The following is a 24,404-nucleotide window of genomic DNA, read 5'->3' as shown; positions in this document are numbered from 1 at the left end:
CTCGCCACTGCACATCGTGCCAAAGCCGGGGGGTGGATGGCGCCCGTGTGGCGACTACCGCCGTCTCAATGACGCTACCACCCCCGACAGGTACCCGATCCCGCATATTCAGGACTTTTCCGCCCGTTTGGCGGGACGGGTCATCTTTTCGAAAATTGACCTGATACGGGGCTACCACCAGGTACCTGCCCGGGCGGCCGATGTCCCGAAGACGGCCGTCATCACGCCGTTCGGCCTGTTCGAATTTTTGCGGATGCCGTTTGGCCTCAAGAACGCGGCCCAGGCGTTCCAGCGCTTGATGGACGGCGTGCTGCGCGACCTGCCGTTTCTTTTCGTCTATCTGGACGACATCCTCGTCGCCAGCACGTCCCGCGCCGAGCACCTCCTCCACCTCCGAACACTGTTCGGTCGCCTCAGCGAGCATGGCTTAATTGTCAACCCGGTCAAATGCCACTTCGGCGCGACGACCGTTGACTTTTTGGGCCACCGCATCACCAAGACCGGGGCCGTGCCGCTGCCGACCAAGGTCGAGGCCATCACCACGTTCCCGCGTCCCCGTTCCATCAAGGCCCTCCAAGAGTTCCTCGGCATGGTGAATTTTTATCACCGATTCGTGCCCCGCGCTGCTCAGCTCATGCGGCCCCTTTACGAGGCCCGCCGGGGCAAGCCGGCCAAGCATGACATTGTTTGGTCCGCGGCCATGGACGCGGCCTTCGCCAGTGCCAAACGGGCCCTCGCCGACGCAATGCTGCTGGCTCACCCGGTGCTCAACGCGCCCATCACCCTCACTACGGACGCCTCCAACTACGCGGTGGGCACCGTCCATGAGCAATGGGTGGACGGGGTTTGGCAGCCACTCGCTTTTTTCAGCCGGCAACTCTGGCCGAACGAGTTAAACTACAGCACGTTCGACCGCGAGCTGCTCGGGCTATTCCTGGCCGTTCGCCATTTCCGACACCTCCTGGAGGGCCGCCCGTTCACGGCTTTCGTCGACCACAAGCCGTTGGTCTACGCAATGGCTAAGGTCACGGAGCCGTGGTCGGCCCGCCAGCAGCGCCACCTCTCCGCCGTGTCGGAGTTCACCACGGACATCCAGCACGTCGCCGGCAAAGACAACGCCGTGGCCGACTGCCTTTCGCGGGCCAGCGCGAACGCGGTCCACCTCGGCGTGGACTTCACGCTCATGGCGGCCGACCAGACCACCGACACCTCGGTGCAGGCACTCCGCGTGGCGGACACGGGCCTCCGCCTGGCCGACATCCCCTTCGTGGGCACCGTCCTGCTCTGCGACGTCTCCCAGGGCCAGCCTCGCCCCATCGTGCCCGTTTCCTGGCAGCGCCGCATCTTCGCCTCCATCCACGGCCTTTCTCACCCGGGCCGGAAAGCTTCTCAGAAGCTGGTGTCGGCGCGTTTCGTCTGGCACGGCCTTCGACGAAACATCCGCGACTGGGCCAACGCCTGCACGGCCTGCCAGCGAGCCAAGGTCCACCGCCACACCCAGGACCCGCTGGCACCTTTCGCCGTGCCTGAACGGCGTTTCGACCACGTCCACGTGGACCTGGTGGGTCCCTGCCCCCCTCGCGGGGGTTCACCCACCTGCTCACCATGGTGGACAGGACCACCAGGTGGCCGGAGGCCGTGCCCCTCACCTCCACCACCACCGCCGACGTGGCGCAGGCGTTCATCGCCACCTGGGTCGCGCGCTTCGGCGCACCAGCGGACATCTCATCCGACCGCGGCCCACAGTTCACGTCTGAGCTTTGGGGCGCGGTCGCCCGTTCGTTGGGGGTCACGCTGCACCGCACCACGGCCTACCACCCCCAAGCCAATGGGTTGTGCGAGCGGTTTCACCGCTCCATGAAGGCCGCACTCATGGCCGGCCTTCAGGACGACGGTTGGGCCGACCGGCTGCCGTGGGTCCTTTTGGGCCTTCGCACGGCCCCCAAGGAAGACCTCCAGGCGTCCGCCGCCGAGCTCGTCTACGGCCAGCCACTCCGCGTCCCGGGCGAATTCGTGCCCGACGCTACCAGTCCCTGGTCCGCCGCTCGCCAGCGCTCGGACCTCCAGGAGGCCGCCCGACGATTTGCCCCCGTGCCGACGTCCCGCCACGGTGGCCCCCAGTCCTACGTCCCCCCGGCGCTTCGCACAGCGGAGTACGTCTTTGTGCGTCATGACGCGCACCGGGGGCCACTCCGGCCGCCGTACGACGGGCCCTTCCGGGTCCTGCGACGGGGCGACAAGTCTTTCATCGTCGACTTCGGCGGCCGGCCGGACCGGATTTCTGTGGACCGCCTCAAACCGGCGCACATGGACGTCGACCGACCACCACGGTTGGCCCTTCCTCCGCGGCGAGGCCGCCCCCCGTCCACAGTTCCCCCCGCTCGACCACCCACCACCACGTCAGACCCCTCCCCACGACCCTCCAGGGGTCGCTTCTGCCGGGTCATCCGGACCCCCCTTAAATTGACCCTGCCGGTGCAGGTCGATTCTGGAGGGGCGTGTGTAGCGGTTACCGCTGGATGTACATAATCGCCTTGCACCGGCCAGAACACGGCCAGACGCGCCTCTCCCGGGCATGCCCGGACTCACTGTTCCCGGGCACGCCCGAACCTCCCGGGCACGCCCGGTCTCGTCTTTCCCGGGCATGCCCGCTCTCGCCTTTCCAGGGCTCGCCCAGAGCGTCCGGGCATGCCCGCTATCGCCTTTCCAGGGCTCGCCCAGAGCGTCCAGGCATGCCCGCTATCGCCTTTCCAGGGCTCGCCCAGAGCGTCCAGGCATGCCCGCTATCGCCTTTCCAGGGCTCGCCCAGAGCGTCCGGGCATGCCCGCTATCGCCTTTCCAGTGCTCGCCCAGAACGCCCGGGCACGCCCAGCCTCGACTTGCCAGGCCGCAGCCAAACACGCCCGGGCAGGTCCAGACTCGCCTTTCCAAGGCTCGCCCTTGATACCCGGGCATGCCCGGTATAGCTTTTGCCGGGCAAACTTCCCGACATAAATGTGTATATATATTGTTGCCCGAAAAACGGGCTTGGGAGAATACCTGAGCTGTTTTGTTTCAATAAAGCAACTCGGACGAATTCCGTCTTTGGTCGCGTCAATTCTTTCGACTCGCGTTGGAGCGCAGTTCCTTCAAAGTCAACTATCTTATGAAGCCACTATTGAAGTGGCTTATGAAGCTTATGAAGTGGCTTCTTCCCCCGAAGAAGCCACTTATGAAGCCACTATACAAGACAAGTCTATTTAATCATAAATCCATGTTCGGTTAATCATAATAATGGCTGTTTAAAAAAACCATCTTCCCAGAATGGAAGAGGAAGAAACAACACATGGAGCTTTAATGTAGCGGTTCCATCTGCAGGGACATTTTTCGAATAAAGTGTGACGGACACGGAAGGATCACACAAAATTATGTCTAGTAATACTTCTCAAAGCAAAAAAAGAAATACATTCGCATGTGGGTGAAACTCCTTTCGTATAAGGACGAAAATCGGTATTTTTTAACGACCCATGTGGAGGTTTCCGTATTTTTGTCAACAGAAAAATTCCGCGATTATAGCGAATTCCCAGAACTGAGGTGCTATTTCGATATGCTGGTTCGTTTCTTAACCCATTGAATCTGGATGGGGTGCAATGCTAATGCACCATGACCACGATTATGTGAATTTCTCCCATGGTAGTTTATGAGGTATTTTTGTGGAAGTTATCTGGGTACAAAAGCTTGCCATGATGCACATTACCGTGATCAGACGTCCACCTGGTAGGTGCATTACACTTAATTTTGCCACAACTTTTTTGATATGTTTTAAGGTTAAATAAATCCTGTCTGATTGTATGTTTGTTCTGACGCACTGGAAGAACGAAGAAAATCATTACATAGTATAATCTCCCTTTTGGACGCAGAGAAAGACAGTTTGATTAGGAAACGGACACATTACGCTTCACACACAATGGGTACAGGTGCAATGCACTGCGCCCGATGGAAACAAAATGGGGGGGGGGGGGAAATGAAACCAAAGTCGCTCGATTGGGGGGGGGGGCGAGAGGGGGGATTACTAGTCACAGCACAAGATATATATTTACCCCACCTCCCCCAATATCTCTCCCCTCAAGCTGCTTTCATGGGGATCCAGTGCTTCTAGTTAATTAAGTTATGCTACATAACATCTGTTCACTGTTCGTAACATCTGTTCGTAAAAATGGAGGTAAGTAACATCGACTTTTACTGCTACACAGAATGCGAAAGAATGATGTCATCCAACATTTTTGGTTAGTTTTAAAGTTCTGTGAAGGTGATGCCATATGTATTTTCCACAAGCAAATGATGTTTGTTCAATGATAATGTAGAAATGCTTTTACTGGGGTTGAATTACAAATCGATATCCTTTTTTTAGGGGGGGGGGGGGGGAGGTTTACGATATAACATGTCATATAATTATTACATATTTATTTGATGAATTAATGCGCAATCAGATTATATTGATTACATTAATTTTATTTGAAATAGATAGGGCAAATCAAGAAGCAGGCAGGGGGCTTGTTTCGTCCAATCGAGCTGAACAAGTCATTTTTATTATCAATTTATTTGTAACCATTAAATTTATTTTCTGCTCTTTGTAACATAAATTGATTCCAGCAATTGTGACAATACGAGTGCTGTGGCATTCAAATATATACCTGTGATGGTTATTTGAGTGAAATCTTGAAAGTTGCTGAAATCGTTCTGCAGCAAAGGATCACTTGGTTTCATTCATTACATGCTTGACTGCAGAGGCTGACTTGGTCCATGGATTCTTCAATGTCTGACTTGCTTTTTCTCACATAGCCTGTGCCCTGCACCCACACATGATGGCCTTGGTCTACAAGTGAAGCTTCCTGTACTTCCTTTTATCATCTTGAGATTCAGGCAATAAACACCTCTCAAAGCATTAAATTCTCATAAAAACAGCATTTCTTCCTGTCGTCAGGATGTTCCTTCTTGTGTGCAATTCCACGTCTTCGGTTGTTAATTCCGGCGGAACGACACATGCTCTTATAAAGCTGTCAAACGAAGCACAGACAACCAACCATCAGACGTGTTTTCGCTCCTATTTGTCATCCTTAAAACCCCAAAGCTCTTTGAAAAGATTACTGCTTAATGAAATTTCCAAGGAAGAGCAATCATCATTCAAGGGATGACAAATCACCTGCATAAAATGTAAGTTGGAGTAATTAAAAAACAACATTTCCTTTGTAATTAATTTAGATAAAATAATTTTATTACTGCTCTTACACTTTTGCATGAGACAATTTTGGTTCACTAGTGTGGTGCGAGGGGCATTCATAAAGTTCGATAAACAAGATACAATATTTACTTCCGCCACCAAAGGTGGATGGAGATTGTGAACAGGATATCTCAAAAAGTTGGAGACAGATTCAGACGAAATTTGGCGGAGAAGTAGCATATGCGACAACAACGAAATGATTCGATTTTGGTAAAGATCTGGATCTCGATCTGTATCTGAGATTTAAAAAACGGATTCTTCACATTTGGGGGATAGGGAAAAAACGATATATATTACATAGCAGGATGTCTCAAAACGTTATGGACGGATTTGGACGAAACTTGGTGGACAGGTTGGGTTTGTGACAAGACCGGATCGATTCGATTTTGGCGAAGATCTGAATATGGATTAGGATACGAGAGTTATTTAATTTTATGTTTGAAAAAAATTCTATTTGAAACAACAAAGAGAGAGCAGACAAAGAGAAAGAGAGAAAGAGATAGCCTTGGACGCAAAGTCTGCTCATTAGTCTCACCTCCAAGGGGATTCAAGACCATTGCAAAGTGTATCCGTGCGTGTATGTGTGTGTATGTTTTCTGCTTGTCTGGTTGATGCTAAAACTTGTAACATACGAGAGACTCCCCATGTAGAATATTGCAAAGATAACTCTGACATGATAGGTCACATGGTATGGCAGCCATATTGGATTAAAGGAAAGCATTTGCTCATCTTTTTCCCCTAAAATGCTCAATGAAAAAATATTAAACTTGGCATACATCATAAACTCCCCATGGGGTACATAGGGTGATAACAATGATGTCATTGGTGAAGTGGTATTCCAGACACATTTGGTTGAATATAAATCCTTATCCAAAAAATCGAAAACTTCATATATCTGATCTACTACCCAATGTGAGTGAAGATTTAAATTTATGACGTCATCGATCACATGGTCTGGTGGCCATATTGTATTGAAAATAAAAATATTTAAAAATCTCCAAAACCGCTTAACAGATCGATCTGAAATTCCATACATATGATCGACTATCCATCGGGAGTATAGTTTGGAACAAATAAAATTAATATCCATCTTCATTGACACAATTTAGCCTTTATATACACAGAAGTGGCTGTTAAACATCCAAATAAATTATCAAAAATAAAGCTATGGATAATGGCAATGTATATGAAATAATAGGGTGCTTGAATAATATGGATATATACAGTGGTCAAGGAAGAAAGCCTCAACTTCTCTGCAGACCTGGACAAACTCTGCAAACCTCACTCTCTGGAGACCTGGACAAAATCACAGACTGGTCAAACAAGTGGAACATGTCTTTCAATCCTGACAAATCTCACACTCTTACGATGTCTCTCCGAAAAGACAGACTAGACAACCCTCCCATCTACTTTCTCAACAATCCTCTCAAAGAAGTTCTGTCACTCAAGCTTTTGCGTCTCACTATCTGCCATGATCTTTCCTCGGAAAACCACATTTCCAAGCTGGCCTCCAAAGCCAGTAACATAGGAGAAACTCCCAATGTCTACCCATGGAGACTACCTATGCCAGTAACATAGGAGAGACAAGGTGCGACTGGGCATTCTCCATCATGTGAAGTCCTTCCTTGGCACGCCTGAGCTCCTCACCATATACAAGGCTTTCATGCGCAGCTCAATGTAATACTGCTCTCCCCTCTGGGCTGGTGCTCCTGCCTCACACATAGCTCGGCTTCACGCTGTTGAAACCAAAGCTTTCAGAATCATTGGAATCTCCACGATGAAGTTGACCGAGGGCCTTTCACTCCCTCACCGCAGGCAGTTTGGTGGTCTTTCTGTCTTCTACCGACTCCTCTCAGGCCTATCTCCCCCAGCTCTGTCTGTGCTCTGTCCCCCAAATATTCGTACAGGTCGCATAAGATCTGCCAGCAACCCTCTTCTGGTGAAATTGCCAAAATCAAATCTCTCTGCTCACCTTCACTCTTTAATTCCTCTTTTCTCTCGCCTCTGGAACAAACTCCCTCACTCTCTTCAATCCCACTCCTCCCTCCAGGTCTTTAAAACAGCTGTTCACCACCATCTCTTATCTTCCCCCATCCAAAACCTTGATCTTTTCTATCCCCGTTAATTTCACCCCAGATCCACTTCTTTGAAATACGGACTTCTTTCCTGGAACTCCTAGCAGTGTCCATGTGTTTTATACCTCTCACAACCCCCCCCCCCCCCCTTCCCATGCCTCCTCCCCCCAAGCCCTCTCCCTCCCACAGATCTCCTCATGTCCCTGTTCTCTGCTGTTTTACTTGTGTGCTTCCCTCTCTCTCCCCATCTTGTTTCCCACTCCCTTTATTATATGTTTTATGTGTCGTTTTTTTTTTTTTTGATTAATGTTAGCTCTTACACGAGCCTTGATGTTGTATACAAAAAAAAACTTTACAAAAGCGATGTAAGTAACTCAAGATATATTTTCTGCATGAGAGACGGCGATACTGTCGAGATCTTGTAAATGGCATGCAAAAGTATGGATGGCATGCAAAATGGCATGCAAAAGCATTTTGCAAAACATTGAGATACAAACGTATTAGTCTGTCTAGTATTTCCTTCCTTTCTCACAGCCTCCCAATTGAACTAGCATTCCTCTTAATTTAATTAATTTGCTTCTTACATTAAAAGCTTTTAATTCATTTTGAAATGCTCCGGTTTTTGTATGAAAGTCAAGGCTTAAGGAAGAGCTATAACACAGAACAGATTATAATGCATTAGAACAAAAGGAACAATATAAAGACGGGAGAAAATCAAACAGCAGGGTTGATGTACAGAATAAAGGAAGTCTTGGAGAAATAAGGGATGTGAGAGGGGGAGGACTTGCGGAGTGGAAAATATGAATACAGAAGCAAACTCTCAAGAAAAGAAAATTGGAGAGAGGTGGACTTGGGGTGTGGGTGGGAGGAGGGGGACGTGATTGACATGGATAGAAAAGATAATGGTTTTGGAGTGATGATAATCTGAGATGGTGATGAACACATGTCTTGAAAACCTAGAGGGATTAATGAGATGGAAGAGAATGTGGAAGTTGGTCCATAAGCGGTGAAAAAATATGAACGAATGAGTTAGGGTGAGCAGTGACTCAGGATTTTGGGAGTTTTACCAGAAGGGGGTTTGCAGAAACCAGATTGAGGGGGGCAAAGTACGGAAAGAGCAGCGAGCGCAAGACCAGAAAATATGTGGCAGAAGATAGAGACCACTCGTCTGTCTACGATGCAAAACTGATAAGGCCCATGGACTCAGCTTTGTCGTGGGAGATTCAAATGATATTGAAGGTATTGGTTTCCACATCGTGAAGTTGGGCAAAGTGTGAGGCAGGAGTACCAGAAAAAAGGGGAGAGCAGTACTCCATCAAGCCGCAGATTTGTTCGAAAAGAAAGACATATAAAAAGTGTTTTACCAGCTTGTGATTCCATCAAGGTGCGAAGAGAGAGACGATGTACCAAAAATTATCGTTTGTTTGCAGAGGTTGGTCAAGTTAAGAACTCTGAACCGAAAAATGCTTTGTACACAGATTTTGGTATTATCCTCGCAATGAATTGTCAGGAAGTTATTGCGTGACCCTCGCCAAATTCGAAATTCCTACCATACCCTCAAGTGAGCACTCACTGCATGTGCATCTTGGCCATGCTCCCAGAAATAATGTACCCGACAACGAGGTGCTGCTCGAAAATGGATGGATAGAATTGATTTAGTCCCGAATGTTTGTTGCGTCAGGTCACTATCCTAACAACTGAGCCACCACCACATTTGTTATCTGGCATGTTGTTTGAAAAAACTATTTCGAATTTTCTTCATTGACATGCTTTATTGGACAGTGTGATATTCTTGCTATGTCGGATGTTGTGACATTTTGAAACCATAAGCATTGTGGTACTATTTTTGTGTGTTTGTGTACATGGAACTACCATAGTTTTATGCATATTCTTGTGAAAATGCACATTAGGCCTTTATTGTTACAACATTTTAATGCTCAATATGGTGTTCTGTTATAATATAGCACCAAAACAAATTAGACATGTGTTCAGCATAATTTGTGTCAGTTGGACAAGTAAGATCAGACTTGATATAAACATAATACATTTTCATATAAACAAGGAAATAAAAGGAACAACACAGAATCTGCTATGATTCTTGCCTACATGTACATGATATCGTAATCTACCATATAAAACACAATGTCAGTTTGTGTGTTTGTACAGATGTCTGTCCCTCTTCATAGGGGTAGGTTTTCATGGCCAATCTTTGAACACATATGTGCGTTTAGTATGGTCTATTGTTGAGGATAAAATAAACTCGAAAAACATTTTCCATAAAAAAGTAATTAAGTGTCTTGTATATTGGAATTGCAGACAGTGGCTTGCAAACCAAGCCTCAAGGGTGGCATACAGAAGCATTTTTAAAATGGCGCAGGGGGGGTGAAATTTCCTGCACGTGATGAGAAACTCACGCAGAGTAAAACGAGTGTTTATTTATGTCTGTATGATGTATAATAAATAAATAAGATGTCAGCACACCATCAATAGGCCGAGGCTTCAGACTTTGGCATGCACACGAGGCTGCACCATCGAATAAACTGTTCCAACCAGTCATTTTTGATGGGCTTTCTACTAGTGTGTGTGTGTGTGTGTGTGTGTGTGTGTGTGTGTGTGTGTGTGTGTGTGTGTGTGTGTGTGTGTGTGTGTGTGTGTATATACAGTCACGTGAAAAAGTAAGTACACCCCATGTAAAGTTTTGACTTTTTCAACATATTTCAACATACAGCTATTTGATCTTCATTTCAACAATATTGATAGATAAAGGTGATATAATATAACAAATATCATGAAACATTTACATTTTGTAGTCCATTGTATAATTTAAATAAACATAAATGCAAATTTCGCATGTGGAAAAAGTAAGTACACCCCTTCATTTATCACTACTTCAAATACCTAAAATTAGAATCAGGTGCATCAGCTCAGGTGCAAATGATTAGAACATCGTCAGAGAGGATCTTGGAGGAACCTGTCTTATTTAAACCTCAGACATTTAGATTGGTTTGCTCTTTGTTGTTGAAGTGTGCGGCGTCACCATGCCCAGATCAAAAGAGCTCTCTGAAGCCGTCAGAAAGAAGGTTATAGATGCCTACGAGTCTGGGAAGGGATTAAAAAAGATCTCCAAACAATTTGAAATCAATCATTCGACTGTCCGGAAGATCATCTACAAGTGGAGAAGATTCCAAACAACTGCCAACTTGTTCAGGCCAGGCCGACCCAGCAAGTTCAGACTGAGAGCAGACCGCAAGATGCTGAAAGAAGTCTCTAAGAACCCCAGAATCTCATCACGGGACCTACAGGTAGCTCTTGCCACTGTTGATGTCAAAGTGCACGGGTCTTCCATTAGAAAGAGGCTGCACAAATTTGATCTACGTGGGAGGTGTGCCAGGAAGAAACCTTTGCTGTCCAGAAAGAACATCAGGGCAAGACTAAAGTTTGCCAATGAACACAGAGGCAACGACCAGCACTTCTGGAACAATGTGCTCTGGACAGATGAGTCAAAGGTAGAGATATTTGGCCACAGTACCAGAAGACATGTTTGGCGAAAACCAAAGAGAGCATTTGACCACAAGAACCTGATACCAAATGTAAAGCATGGTGGTGGAAATATTATGGTTTGGGGCAGCTTTGCTGCATCAGGGCCTGGGCAGCTCACCATCATAGAATCCACTATGAATTCTTCATTGTACCAGAGGGTGCTTGAGGATAATGTGAGGCCATCTGTCGGAAAGTTGAAGCTCAACCGAAGGTGGATCTTGCAACATGATAATGACCCTAAACATACCAGTAAATCCACCAAGGAATGGCTGAAAATAAAGAAATGGAGGGGCCTGGAATGGCCAAGTCAAAGCCCGGATATAAATCCCATCGAGATGTTGTGGGGGGATTTGAAACGAGCTGTGCATGCAAGAAACCCCTCAAACATCGCACAGCTGAAAGAATTCTGCATGGAGGAGTGGGCAAAACTTTCTCCCAGTCGATGTCAGAGACTGGTAGACAGTTATAAGAAACGCATACTTGAGGTTGTTTCTGCCAAAGGGAGCAATACCACCTATTAGAGCCAAGGGTGTACTTACTTTTTCCACATGCAAAATTTGCATTTATGTTTATTTAAATTATACAATGGACAACAAAATGTAAATGTTTCATGATATTTGTTATATTATATCATCTTTATCTCTCAATATTGTTGAAATGAAGATCAAATAGCTGTATGTTGAAATATGTTGAAAAAGTCAAAACTTTACATGGGGTGTACTTACTTTTTCACATGACTGTATAGTGTATATACATATAAATAATCGGAATAAATTAAATTTGTAGCGGATGTAGCTTCAAGACGGTCGATCTTTTATTTTCGACCAAACAAATCTTCACAGTCTTCCTCGATTTCAACGAAAGTATAGTTAAAACTAGTTGAAACTAGTCTAAATTCTAGTTAAAACTGCATTGTCACAACATTTTAAACTCGTTTGCCAAACCAATCCTAGAAATACATTTGTGACATTATTCTTTTAAATCCGTTGTCCCAAAAAGAGAACACAAAGGGAGGGATAAATAAAGTGGTATTGTTGAGATGAATGATGGCTTGAGCTAGTATTTTGAGCCATTATCAATAGTCTTCAGACCTTATCGTGATGCCTTTGTAATGCTAATTTAATTTCCCAAAATCAAAGCCGGATGCTTTTTCGTGGTTGAGTTTTCATTGTGAGATGGAATATATATATATATACATATATATATATATATATATATATATATATATATATATATATATATATATATATATTGCAACGGATTTGGGAAACCGTGCACTGTGTGTGTAATTCATTGTAAATATACCCCCATTGTAAATAATGTAATGATTCCTGTAAATACCTCCATTTGTGTAAAGGTCAAAGGTCGTCCCTTTAGCTCGTCCATCGCATACATGGAGAAAATCATAGGCCCTTCTAAATAGTTATCTCATTGTTATATGTCAGTATAAGGCTCTGTTTTTCCACTAGTTCATTGCGTTGCATCAAATGAAACAAGATAGATCCCCTTTTCAAATTCCCCAAAGCCTCCAATTCCAACTGCATTATTGGCAACTGCATTTGCCTCCATTACGGCGTGGTCAACTCGGAGAAGAAGGGTGTGGCCCCACCTCATCATTGGGAGGAGGAGTGAGCCAGACCCGAACAACCAACCAAGAATGAGGGGTTTGGCCTGAGAGGGCGGAGAGAGAACGATCGAGGAGGTTCGCAAAAGTTCCATGGGCGTGGTTATATAACCCGTCGCGCGGAGCCCCCACCTCAGTCCAGTTGAGGAGGAGCTGAGAGTCCAGTTGAGGAGGAGCTGAGAGTCCAGTTGAGGAGGAGCTGAGAGTTCAGTTGAGGAGGAGTTGAGGAGAAGCTGAGAGAGGTTTTTTTGAGGGAGGTGCGCTGGACCAGAGGCAGATTCTGTGGAGTATTAAGGGAGCGTTGGAGACGCAGGAGGCGGAGGATGAGTGAGAAAGCTTCTGGTGTGAAACTGAATACGTGGAGCTGCCGGCTCCTCGCTGCCAGTCTGGAGCGGAGCTGTGTGCCGGGTTTCGCCTCGACCCCAAAAGCGTGGACCGAAGCGCGAGCTTGGAGCCGGACCTCGACGCCTACCATCTGCCTAGACCCTCCTCTGCCGTCCCATACCATCCCTGCCATTCCATCCTTTTGTGTACGTGAGTTTGTTTTGTGTGCCTTGTCCCTGGGTATAAGTTAAGCTTGTTATAAGAATTGCACTGTGTCTTCTTCTTCTTCTGTAAGTTACTTTCGTTTCTTTCCTTCTCCCTTGGTTTCTTTGGTTTTGTACATAATTAGTAATAAATACCTGTGTTCTTTCTTTACCCCTATTGCTTCTTCACATGCGGTCGCTTTAGAGATTTCCCCATTGAGTTCCTGTGGTGTGATTTCGGCCAACGTTTAGAATCGGGTTAGTCCTTGTTAAACGGCTCGGATCCCGCAGCTCGCTTCGCTCGGCGTAATCCATAATTACACTGCGGTCCGAGCGGGGGTATCTCCTTGCGTACCGGAAGGCGCTGGTACTTATGTCATAGGACGGATAGGCCTAATACCCTACCCAGCGCTGACCGGACGTGACGTCATACCCTCAGGATCGGTGACGGCCAGTATAAAGGACAAGGGGTTAACCCCCCTTGGCAAGGGGAGCGCCATCGTCCCAGATCCGTAACAATTGGTTCAGGAGTGGGATTCGGACCCGAAGTGCGCTTAACGCACTCAAAATTATGAGTGGCCTAAATTTTATTTAATATTCTAAATTAAATCGTGCCATGGATAATCAAGGCGACCGGATGCCGGTAGGGGAGCTAGAAGAGGGGGTAGAGTCGACCCAGGACCCCGCGGAGGCAGTGGGAGTAATGGAGGAGGAGCGCAATACGCATTGGGTTGCGGAGAGTTCAGGCGCACAAAATGGCGGCGGCTCGCACGTGGCCGCGGTAGCCGCTCCCGCTGCACAAATAGGGGGAATTGATGTGCGGGACCTCATAGCACAGATTAATGCAGCCATACTAATGGGGAATATAGGATTGGGAAGCCAAATCGGGGAGTTGAGAAATGACATGGGAAGCCAAATCGGGGAGTTGAGGAATGACATGGGAAATCAATTCGGTGGGCTAGAAGCCAAATTTGAGGGTTTAGACAACAAATTTGAGGGGTTAGACAACAGGTTGGAAGGGCTAGAAGGTAAATTGGGGGGCCAACTGAAGGAGGTGGGTAATCAAATTGGGGAAATGAAGGAGGGGTTAACGGGGTTGGAAAATAGAATGGCTGCCTAGAAGAACCAGATGGAAGGGGTGAAGAATGGGTTAGGGGGGTTAGAAAACACCATGGAAGGCAAATTGAGGGAAATAGGGGAGCAATCCGCCCGGGAAATTAAACAGATGGGGAACCAGATAGAGGAGGTGAAAATCGGGTTGGAAGGTAAATTGGATGCCCAGAGGAATGATTTGGAACAGATGAGGGCGGCATCTACCAAAGAGATGGGAGAGATGGGGGAGGAGATAAGGCGAGGTGTGGGCGAAGAGGTCGCGGGGGTATGCGAGGAGGTAAGGCGGGGTGAGGAGCGTATGGAGAAAGAGGTGAGAAATGGGACGGCAAAGTTACAAGGTGGCATAGAGGAGTTGACGCAGGGGGTGGGGCAGCTGACAGTGGGACAAAGGGAGTTGAAGGAACAGGTAAAAAAAGAATACGGCCATGATCGAGGGGTTGAAGGCGACGCAGAAGGAAATGAAGAAGGACGTAGCAGTCATAAAGAAGGAGTGTCAGACGGTACATGAGGGACTGACAAAGAGGTTGGAGGAGGTGACAGAGGCAATGGAGACAAAAGAACGGGAAGTAAGGACGCACATAGAAACGACCAAGGTGGCATTAGAGGAAGAAATTGAGGGGGCGCACCGGGAAATAAAAGAGGTGAAACAAAAATTAGAGGAAGTGGAAGAGGGGGTGAGTGAAATTAAGAAGAGACGGAGGGAAACTCAGAGGGAGATAAAGGAGGAAGTGATGGATTATGTACAAGGTCTGTGCTTAAATCGTGATGATGTGCTTACTGACCAAATAAAGAGTTTGCAGGTGGCGGAGGAGGAGCGAAGACGACGTGCCGAGGTGAGTGGCGATATAATCGGAAATGTATATGATGTGAGGGGAGATTCAGTCAGCTTGGGTGTTGGTTTGGACCCGGGCGTTAGTGAGAGGCTGCTGGTGAGGTGTGCGACAGGTACAGAGTGTGTGGAAAGAGGTGTGCAAGGATGTCTGACTATGGGGTTTGTGAGGAAAAGTGTGCTGTCAAGAGTGAGAGTGAACGCATGACAGAGTGTGGTGGTGAGAGGGACACGGAGTACGAGTGGGTTGTGGCAGGTAAGAAGGAATGCACACCTGGAATGGAAGAATGCACACCTGGAATGGTTGAGCGCGTGGGGGAATGTACACCTGAGTTGGTAGTGGCGCAGGTGCGAGAGGGCACATTGAAGCGCGTGATCGGGTGTGCCGAAGAGTGCGCACCCATGGTTGTCACAGAGGACGTGACCGAGGAGTGGGCGCGAAGAGGTGTGTTGATGAGGTGTGCGAACGACGAGTGTGTGCCAAGGTGTGCGGTGGTCAGGTGTGTGACGAAGTCTGTGAGCGTAATGAGTGTACCTGGGTGGTGTGTAAGAGAAGGTGCAATGACGGAGTGTATGGAGACACCTGGATGTGTCAATAAGGAACGGAACGCGTGGTGTGAGCATGCAAGTGAAGCATCGACGTTAAACGGAGCAGCGGTTAGACCGACTTTTAGCCGACGCGAGCCTTCGGTTCGTGCCGGGCTTTGGGTGCTGCGAGAACCGGTGGGGGTCATAATCACGGCGGTTTCAAAAGAACCGCCGTGCGCGATCCGCGCTGGGCCTCGCTCTGCACGGTCGCGTCCGTGCTCCGCTAAGCGGAGCGGGCGGCCCGGTTCGAGGGCAGGTAGGAAGGGTCGGCACGGCGACCCCTTGTGGTTGCGGCGTTCCGGCCGGGTGAGGTTGGGCCATCGGGCGGGAGACCGGAAGGTTCCGCACCGAGGTGGACCTTGGAATCTCGGCCCGAGCAAACCTCCTTCCCTGAACCGAGTGCCGGACGGATCCAACTGCTGGTAACGAACCACCCGCGTTCATAGCTCGGCTTGGCGAAGCCGACCTTTGGAAATGTAAAGACGCACCAAGGCTCAAGTTAATGGACATTTGGTAGGGATAGGGAATTGGTGATTGGCAAAAATTGATGAGCAAAATTTTGATTGGCAGATGATTGGCAAAGTTTGGATTGGCAAGAATTGGAATTGAATGGGCAAAATTGATAATGGGAGACGCCCGAGGTTGAGGGATGGCAAATCCACGATTCCTCACATCACCCCGGGGCACATGAGCACTAGTTATGGGGTTTTTGGCAGTGTAAGCTCGCCAAGGGAGGGTTTGGATAATGTATAGGGATCTAGAAAAATGACAATCGGTAACGGTAGAGGTAAGTAGCGACATTGTACAGGTAGTCGGGGATGTAGAATAGATTAGTTGGATTATAACGACGAGGGAGCGCGATAATATAAGGGGCGACTGGGAAGCGCAAGTTTCAGAAGGGAGTAGTCAGCTTAGATGATGCAGTGTGTTTGTGGTTTATTGAATGAGGAATTGGTATGGAAGTTTTTGCGGGTGAGCATGTTGAGCAAATGAGGAATTGAGGGGCAATGGTTTGGAGAATTGGAAGTGTATTGTGAAAAGTGTGAGGTGATTGTGAGTTGCATTGAGCATGAAAGTGTATGGAGCAGTGTATGAGGAATAATTGTGATTGTGTGTGAATGAATGAAGAAGCCTGGGAGGAAGGAGGGTGCAGGTGGCACCAGGTGTGATTGCACAGGTGTGCAAGTGAGTGAACTGGTGTATGGAGAATGGTTGAATAAATGGTATGGAATACGTGGAGTATGGAATGGATGGTGTGGAGTGAGTATGGTGGAAAATGTGGAGTGGAGTGGTTGGTGCGAAGGGAGTGTATGTGGAGGATGGACCCCTATCACGATTACCCGGGGAGGGTAGTTTAAGAGTTAGGTAGAGGGTATAGGAAAATTGTGGTTGGATATTGGCATCTGTGGTGCGTGTGGAAAAATGATGTTTGGATGGGTGCATTAGTGACGTGGAAATGGCTGGGCGTGTGGCCTGTTAGTGTGTGTAGTTAAATGGGCACTCTGCCACTGTTAGGATGTCAGCCAGGTGAGGCCGCAGGTAGGCTCTGGGAGCCAGTAGAGTTGTGAATGGGGCCTGAGGATCCGGAGGACGGACCCGGGTAGCCCAGTGCCAGAGAGGGCACCGAAGGGGTAAGTGCCAAGGAGGGCCTTCCCCAGTTAGATAGGTTAGGGTAAGGAGCAGGTAAGCTCGGAGGCAACTGCAGTGGCGGAGGTGTGCAGGTGGGTAGACCTCCTGGGAGAGCCACACGCCCCAGTCCTGAAATTGTGCGAAGGCACAGGGAGTTGAACCGGGGGAGTGAGACCCAATATTGATGAGCACCACAGTTTGGTCAATGGGAGTTTGGTTCTTAAAACCGCATAGAGTAAGACGGCCAATGGTTTGGCCAGGAAAGACCCCGGGTAGTGTAAAGTGTGTTAATGTCATTTAGGAAGTAGTTAGGATTGAAATCTCCTCGCACCATCTACATCCACTCACCTAGGGTGACAGAACTCCACACCGTGCCATGGTTTGTTGTTTTATTTTTGTGCAGATGTTTTGGAAATGTGAGACGCATCATGATGTGGGTGTGACATTGTGCTTGATGTTCCATCTCTTCCTCCTTATGAGGAATTGATGAGGAATTTGGATGATGGCAAATTTGGTTAGAGGGATTGTGACGAATTTGGTATTAGGAGATATGGGGAAGACGTGACGGTCGAGACGAATTGTAAATTGTTTGTAAATATGGGTAAGGGCAAGGGTGGAGTAGGTGACAGGGGGGGTGACGTACGGTAGGGACGAGCTTGCTCACTTCACTCTCCGTGCGCACCTCGTTCTGCATTGCCTTGGTTGATGTGTACCCTTGCGCCCTTGCCCTCGCTAACGCTGCCATCTCTGTCTTCCTTCTCCCAACCGAGGATCGTGCTCTCTGGGTACTGAGGGGAGCATGTGGGAGGCCGCGTCTGTGTGCCCGAATCCCTGCAACTAGCTGCCTGCATCCATGCACCACTTTATGGACCACGTTTTTGTGGCCGAGCACCACCATATGGACCACATGTCTGTGGCCGAGCACCACTCATGGACCCCACGGGTTGGGGCATGGCCCCTCTGCTGGGACCGGCCAGGTTGGCCAGAGGAAGATCTTGCTTGCGGACCTCGGTGAGGTGGCACCAAGCCTACAGGTGAACCACCCATAGTTGGCCCCTGTGGGCCATAAATAAAAACAGTGGACATGGTTGTGCTTTTTGTTTTATTTCCACCAAATAGGCCGCTAGCAAAGAACACGACAACAACAGGAAGAACATCGGCCAGCAGAGAGAGCAGAACGAGGAAGACCATCATCAGTGTGTTTTTTTTATTGTGTTTAATTATTGTGCAATGTCGCACTGGATTGGTGCTTGACTGGTGGTGCTCTTTGATTGGTACTGGTGGTGCTCTTTATTGGTGCTGGTTCGTCGATGCAGTGCATGCTGTCTCCTCCCTCCCCACAGGATTTTCTTTTTGTGTCTCCCCAAAAACAATAACAGGTCCTGGGTTGCAGTGTAGATACAAATAATGTCTTGTAAATAATGCTCCCCAACGCACATGTATAGTTTGAAAACCATTCCGTAATTCGGTTATTCTGTGGGTGTGAATCTGTTAGGTAGGGTGCAATGCAACAGGGGGACATATTTATTTGTGTTTTAAAACTGTCACACTCAGGGTCAGGTTAATTGTAGAGGGAATTACACCTTCGTGCCACATTAAGTTAAAGTTTTATCGGCCCGAGCCGTGCCTGGAGGAAGAAGGGGGCAGTGTAACAGATTTGGGAAACCATGCACTGTGTGTGTAATTCATTGTAAATATACCCCCATTGTAAATAATGTCATGATTCCTGTAAATACCTCCATTTGTGCAAAGGTCAAAGGTCGTCCCTTTAGCTAGTCCATCGCATACATGTAGAAAATCATAGGCCCTTCTAAATAGTTATCTCATTATTATATGTCAGTATAAGGCTCTGTTTTTCCACTAGTTCATTGCGTTGCATCAAATGAAATAAGATATATCCCCTTTTCAAATTCCCCAAAGCCTCCAATTCCAACTGCATTATTGGCAACTGCATTTGCCTCCATTACGGCATGGTCAACTCGGAGAAGAAGGGTGTGGCCCCACCTCATCATCGGGAGGAGGAGTGAGCCAGCCCCGAACAACCAACCAAGAATGAGGGGTTTGGCCTGAGAGGGTGGAGAGAGAACAATCGAGGAGGTTCGCGAAAGTTCCATGGGCGTGGTTATATAACCCATCGCACGGAGCCCCCACCTCAGTCCAGTTGAGGAGGAGCTGAGAGTCATGTTGATGAGGAGCTGAGAGTCCAGTTGAGTAGGAGCTGAGAGTTCAGTTGAGGAGGAGTTGAGGAGAAGCTGAGAGAGGTTTTTTTGAGGGAGGTGCGCTGGACCAGAGGCAGATTCTGTGGAGTATTAAGGGAGCGTTGGAGACGCAGGAGGCGGAGGATGAGTGAGAAAGCTTCTGGTGTGAAACTGAATACGTGGAGCTGCCGGCTCCTCGCTGCCAGCCCGGAGCGGAGCTGTGTGCCGGGTTTCGCCTCGACCCCAAAAGCGTGGACCGAAGCGCGAGCTTGGAGCCGGACCTCGACGCCTACCATCTGCCTGGACCCTCCTCTGCCGTCCCATACCATCCCTGCCATTCCATCCTTTTGTGTACGTGAGTTTGTTTTGTGTGTCTTGTCCCTGGGTATAAGTTAAGCTTGTTATAAGTATTGCACTGTCTTCCTCTTCTTCTGTAAGTTACTTTCGTTTCTTTCCTTCTCCCTTGGTTTCTTTGGTTTTGTACATAATTAGTAATAAATAGGGGAGAGTGGGGTAAGTTGAGCCACCCCATGTTTCTTAGAAAGTGAAATATTTGAAGGTGTGAGAGCGCCATCTATACTTTCATAGCAACAGTCTTTCTTCCTGAGTACACATGCAGAGGAATATGAAGCAGGGGTAAGTAAGATCTAATGAAATTTGTATTTTTTTCAGAATTTCCCAAACTTTGAGTTATGGTGTTTTGAGGGTGATAACAATAGAATGAATGGAAGCTTAATGAATTGTTTATGTAGTAATGTGAACATGAATGGTGTAGATTATTTACCTGAGAGTATGAATTGTAAATTGAATCAATACGTGAAATGAGCATGTTTATATTCAAAGTGGCGCCCGTGGGGTAAGATGATCAATTGGGTCGGGTCAAGTTGAGCCATGGCTCATCTTACCCCATGAACATGTGTGCAAGATAAAGTTACTGCTTTATACGCAAGTTGGAGTTGAAAACTGTAGTTCTTGTAACACTGATACTTGTGTATAGATCTAAATCCTATTTCTAAGAATGATTCATGTAAATATTTTTGCATTAATCACAGGTAAATGGAAAATGCCTTGGGACTATAAAAGGAAGACAGCACGTGGTTGTTCTTCATAATTATTTGAAATACAAACCAGTTCATCAGCATATCTGACTGATAAATCTTGACGATTACATATGTATGAACATTCAGCCAAAATTTACTGATAATTCATGTGTCTTACTAATAATCAGAACACAATACATGTATAATTATTTCATTTCAAACTGTTAAATTTCATTAGATCAATTACATCATGTTACTTTGTAATAGACACGAGGTGCTTCTTACATGTGCGTAAATTTCACACAAGGGAAAGGAGCATTTATCAAGTTTCAATTATTGAACTGAAAAATCTGATCTGAAAAATCTGATCTGAAAAACGTGAACATTTACAGGAAACTACTTTGTCTTATTTTGCATTGTTAAAGCTATGAGCAACAGCTTTTGCGTGATTGTTAAAAAAATGTGTATTCATTAATACTTCATGCATTCCCAGTTTCAATGGGTTTTCTCAGTGTTTTATCAATAATAAGCTTTTCCAGTGGATCTGGACTTAAACTTTTTGTCTCAAACTTGTTTTATTGCTGTTCTGTCCTGTATTGAGCCGGTGAATTTGATGGGACACAAAATGTTTCATGCTGTTTTTTTCTTGTGGCTTAACTTACCCACTGGCTCAATTTACCCCGAACCCATGATCAACTTGCCCCATCATTGGGGCAAAATGAGCCATTAGACAACTTTTTTTTGAAGGCCTCTGCTAATTAATTACATGAAAATGAAATGGTAACGTGTATGAGGGGAGAAGCAAGTATTTACACCATCATAATCACTATAGCTCTGATGCACAGCACTTTATATTTGATGTCCAGAAGGGCATTACTGAAAAATGGCTCATCTTACCCCACTCTCCCCTACCTGTGTTCTTTCTTTACCCCTTTTGCTTCTTCACATGCGGTCACTTTAGAGATTTCCCCATTGAGTTCCTGTGGTGCGATTTCGGCCAACGTTTAGAATCGGGTTAGTCCTTGTTAAACGGCTCGGATTCCGCAGCTCGCTTCGCTCGGCGTAATCCATAATTACACTGCGGTCCGAGCGGGGGTATCTCCTTGCGTACCGGAAGGCGCTGGTACTTAGGTCATAGGACGGATAGGCCTAATACCCTACCCAGCGCTGACCGGACGTGACGTCATACCCTCAGGATCGGCGACGGCCAGTATAAAGGACAAGGTGTTAACCCCCCTTGGCAAGGGGAGCGCCGTCGTCCCAGATCCGTAACAATATATATATCTGCCTTGGAACTAATACGATGAGACATTGGTAAGTCTTTGGGAACATCACTCAGACCTGAGTAACGACAGTGCATTCAGAAAGTATTCAGACCCCTTCACTTTTTTCACATTTTGTTATGTTGCAGCCTTATGCTGAAATCGTTTAAATTCATTTTTCCCTCATCAATCTATACTCAATACCCCATAATGACTTATGCTGCAAATGGAAGCCTCTCCTCTGTGAAAGACACATGAAATCCCACTTGGAGTTTGCAAAAAAGCACCTAAAGGACTCTCAGACAGTGAGAAACAAGATTCTGTTGTCTGATGAAACCAAGATTGAAAGGTTTGGCTTCCTTCTGGCCACTCTGCCATAAAGCCCAGATCGGTGGAGTGTTGCAGTGATGGTTGTCCTTCTGGAAGTTTCTCCCATCTCCACACAGGATCTCTGGAGCTCAGCCAGAGTGACCATCCGGTTCTTGGTCACCTCTCTTACCAAGGCCCTTCTCCCCCGATTGCTCGATTTGGCCGGGCGGCCAGCTCTAGGAAGAGTCCTGGTTGTTCCAAACTTCTTCCATTTAAGAATTATGGAGGCCACTGCACTCTTGGGAACCTTCGATACAGCAGAAATGTTTTTGTAGGCTTCCCCAGATCTGTGCCTCGACACAATCCTGTCTCTGAGCTCTGCAGGCAGTTCCTTCGACCTCATGGCTTAGTTTTTGCTCTGATATGCATTGTCAGCTGTGAGACCTTATATAGACAGGTGTGTGCCTTTCCAAATCATGTCCAATCAATTGAATTTACCACAGGTGGACTCCAATCAAGGTGTACAAACATCTCAAAGATGATCAAGAGAAATGGGAGGCCCCTGAGCTAAATTTCAAGTGTCATAGCAAAGGGTCTGAATACTTATGTCAATGTGATATTTCAGTTTTTTCTTTTTAATAAATTTGCAAACCTTTCTTAAATCCTGTTTTCTCTTTGTCATTATGGGATATTGAGTGTAGATTGATGAGGGAAAAAATGAATTTAAACGATTTCAGCATAAGTCTGCAACATAACAAAATGTGAAAAAAGTGAAGGGGTCTGAATACTATCTGAATGCACTGTACTTCAGCTTCTGACAGAAGACTGTCATGCAGACAGCTTCTGACCCCACTCATGGTCCTCTTTGAAGTCACGACCCACCGCTTGCGAAAGACTGGTTTAGAACCTTGTAAGCGCACATGACCATCTCCAGTCTCCTTGCAAAACACAGACTATACTTTTTCAGCAAGTAATGCACAAACTCGACCCACTCAGAGGGTGGGTATTCTGCTATCTAACATATGAAGAAGAAAGTGTTTGTTTTTTCGTTTATGCATTCGCACTATACAGTGACCAATGGGGCAAACTTTGCATGGCCACCTCTTTCATCCAGAGGAAGGTTGAGGGCTATGTTGGGATTAAAAATTAACTCCAAATGAAACCAGATAATTGGCCTTCAGGCCTCAATTGGGAGTTGTGCTTATACACTGCCTGGGTTTTTTTTCTCAGGAGTCATCGAGTAATATCTGTTGTGAAGATTGTATGTTGAGGTTGTCGTGATTTTTTGTCAATAACACAAATTTAATTATCCTGTTGTTTACATGTGCACCTGTTATTGAAAAGATCGCTTACACAGGCTTATTATAACTCCTCCGTGTTCAGGCCTCAAGTGAGAATGTTGCTTATACCCACACTGCCTGGGTTCTCATCAGGAGCGATTGAGTAATATGTATTGTGAAGATCGTATGATGAGGTTGCAGTGATGTGTTTTTAACAACTTAAATTTAAATAACAAATAAAATCATGAATTCAATATTATCATTCAATTAAACTAGTTTTTGAGATGGGTCTTAAATGTACCTTTAAAAACAGAAATGGAGGATAAGCTATGGATAGATTGTGGAAGTTTATTCCAACGTTTAGGATCGGCATGACAAATGGATGTATCCCCTCAAGAATAATGTGTTTGGTGAACAACAAGTAAATGAGCATCAGGTGAACGAAGATGTCCAGTAGGATTATATTGAACGATTAAACTAGTATTATAATAGAAGGCAGAACCATGCAAGGAATGAAACACGACCAAGAACGACTTGAACACGATTCGATCATGAACTTGAAGCCAATTGAGTGCTTTGAGTACAGGTGTGATATGGGTTCTACGAGAGGACAGTGTGACAATGCGTGCGTCAGTATTTTGTAACCTCTGAAATCAGACAAGTTGTGTTCGGAAGTTGATACAACAGGGAATCACAAAAATCGAGACTGGATGAAATAAGAGCATGAACAAGTTTCTTAGTTTCTGAACATGTGAGGTATTTACGAATTAAACCTAAATTTCACAATTGATATCACACCGATTTACAAATGCTGGAGACATGATTTGACATTGCCATGGATGAGTCAAACATAACACCAAGGTTCCTACAAGTATTTGAAGAAGTTATCACTGAGTCATCTATGTTTATATTAAACACATGTATCTTAGCTCGTTGCAATTTTGAACGAAAGAAGACAAGTTCAGATTTGTCATTGTTCATTTTTGTCGTTGTGATTGTTTTCTCTGAACAATGGTTTTTCCTTTGTTTTTCGATTTATTCGGCCAGGCACTAACTGCTCAATCACCGCAGTTGTAAGAAAGCCATTTAAATTTAAGTATATTTCATGAAGTTTAAGTACGATCACTACC

The 24,404-nt window shown here is 46.5% G+C and overlaps 1 long non-coding RNA gene across 1 annotated transcript in view; it reads right to left on the bottom strand.

The window, feature by feature from the left end:
- LOC144890954 (uncharacterized) overlaps positions 1-24,404 on the bottom strand; it is a 111,465-nt gene that overhangs the window by 70,659 nt on the left and 16,402 nt on the right. Inside the window, exon 2 of the long non-coding RNA XR_013622609.1 lies at positions 4,674-4,829. This is a non-coding gene — a long non-coding RNA (uncharacterized LOC144890954). The remainder of the gene's footprint in view (positions 1-4,673; positions 4,830-24,404) is intronic.

Source organism: Myxine glutinosa, chromosome 2 (assembly GCF_964187855.1).
Source record: "Myxine glutinosa chromosome 2, kmMyxGlut1.1, whole genome shotgun sequence".
Lineage (NCBI taxonomy): Eukaryota > Metazoa > Chordata > Myxini > Myxiniformes > Myxinidae > Myxine > Myxine glutinosa.
This window is presented reverse-complemented; position numbering and strand designations above follow the sequence as displayed.